Source organism: Acanthisitta chloris, unplaced genomic scaffold (assembly GCF_000695815.1).
Source record: "Acanthisitta chloris isolate BGI_N310 unplaced genomic scaffold, ASM69581v1 scaffold14699, whole genome shotgun sequence".
NCBI lineage: Eukaryota > Metazoa > Chordata > Aves > Passeriformes > Acanthisittidae > Acanthisitta > Acanthisitta chloris.
The window spans coordinates 7,592-9,687 of NW_008689875.1; positions in this window are offsets into that span (position 1 = coordinate 7,592).

The following is a 2,096-nucleotide window of genomic DNA, read 5'->3' on the forward strand; positions in this document are numbered from 1 at the left end:
CAAGGACCCACCCCAGATCCTGGTGGGATTGGGGTTGGGTGAACATTCCAGGATGGGAGTGTGGCTCTGACCCAGCACACTGGGAAAGGGCAGAAAGTGGGACTGGCTGCACCAGCACCAGAGTATGGCACCTTCTAGGGACCATGTCCTCACTGTCACCAGGGTATGGCACCTTTCAGGGACCACATCCTGCACCATGCCCATAGTTCTCTCCCAAAAACCCTTCCAGCCACCATGGCCTCGCTGTCACCAAGGAAGGACCATGTCCTCACCATCAGCAAAGCACAGCACCTTCTAGGGATAACATCCTGCACCAACAGAATGTTGTACCTTCTGGTCACCATGTCTTCAAAATGACCAGAGCACAGCATCCTCTAGGGACCACATCCTGCACCATCCTCAAAGCACAGCACCTTCCAGGGACCATGTCCTCACCATCACCAAAGTACTGCACCTTCTAGACATCATGTTCCCACTGCCACCAAAGCATGCCACCTTCTAGTCACCATGTTCTTAGTGTCACCATAATACAGAACTTTCAGGCCATTTCCTCAAGATCACCAAGGCAACATCTTCTAGAGACCACATCCTGTGCCATCACCAAGATATAGCAGCTTCTGGGACCGTGTCTTGCACCATTTCCATAGCTGTTCTCCAAAAAAATCCTTCTAGCCACCATGTCCTCACCGTCACCAAAGAACAGCTCCTTCCAGTGACCATGTCCTGCACCATCACCAAAGCTGCATTTTCTAGCCACCATGTCCTCAAGGTCACCAAAGCACAGCAACTTCTAGGAAACACATCCTGCACCATCCCCAAAGGACAGCACCTTCTAGGGACCATGTCCTGCACCAAAGCCGAAGTCTTGCACCTTCTTGTCACCACGTCCTCATCATCACCAAAGCAGCACCTTCTAGGGACCACATCTTGCACCAGCTCCCTAATTTTCTCCTCCAAAAAAATTCTGGTGACCTTACCCACATCATCACCAAAGCAGCACCTTCTAGGACCACATCCTGCACCATCACCAAAGCACAGCCCCTTCTAGCCACCGTTCCCTTGCACCACCACAGCTCATCTTCTAGGCATGACATCCTCCCCAGGCCCAAGCCACTGGATATGTTCACAACTGACTTCCAGACCCTTCCCACCTTTGGGAAATGCATAAAGTTGGTCCCTACCTGAGCTGGGATCAGCTGAGCAATCCCAGTCCACAGTCAGAGCTGAGTGGTCCCAACCGATGCCCCCACACCACCCCATGGCTGCACCTTGGTGGGACCTGTGTCCCTGCGTGCCCTGTCTGCTTCCCACGGCCCAGGAAGCCTCAGACATGGATTTAACCAAGGCTAAATGTGTCCTGGGATAAAAGGGATTGCGGGGGGATGAGCGAGATCAGTGTGTGGCTCCGGGCTCGGCGGGCGCTTGGCACGGGGCCGGGAGGCTTTGCCGAGCCTCAGCAGACCTTGGCTGTGGGACAGCAGCTGGGGCCTGCCCAGGGGTGGCCCAAAGGGGCTGTAGATGTCCATCCTGACCTTTGCTGGTTCTCCAGATGTTGGAATCCCATGGGATGTCAGCGCCAACATCCTGTGGCTCCAAATCACCCCAATTCAGCGCCCGTAGCCCACCCAGGAGAGCTTGGGGTGAGGCTGCTGGGCAGATGGATGGACAGATGGATGGATGGGTGAGTGGGTGGCAGGATGGGTGGACAGATGGAAGGAAGGGTGGATGGATGGATGGATGGGTTGATGCCCACCTCTGGAACCATCACACACCATCCTCTCACCGCTCCCAAGGACACGGCTCAGGAGTGTCCTCCCCACCAGCCCTTTCTCCCCCCAAAGCAGCCTGTGAGGCTTCTCTCCAGCTCCAGTTCCCTGAATTTCCCCCAAACACGGAGCTCTTGGCCCGAGCTCACACGCTTTGGCCAAGGAACGGGGACAGACGGGTCACGTCTTCCCCCGATGGCGATGCCAACATCTCCCGACGGAGACACCTCGGAGCGACGGAACCACGACACCTCCCTTAGCCCCAGCGCCAGCAAAGAGGGGGTGAAACCACCTCCACCCTCCTCCTCCTCCACCTCTCCTCTCCCCACC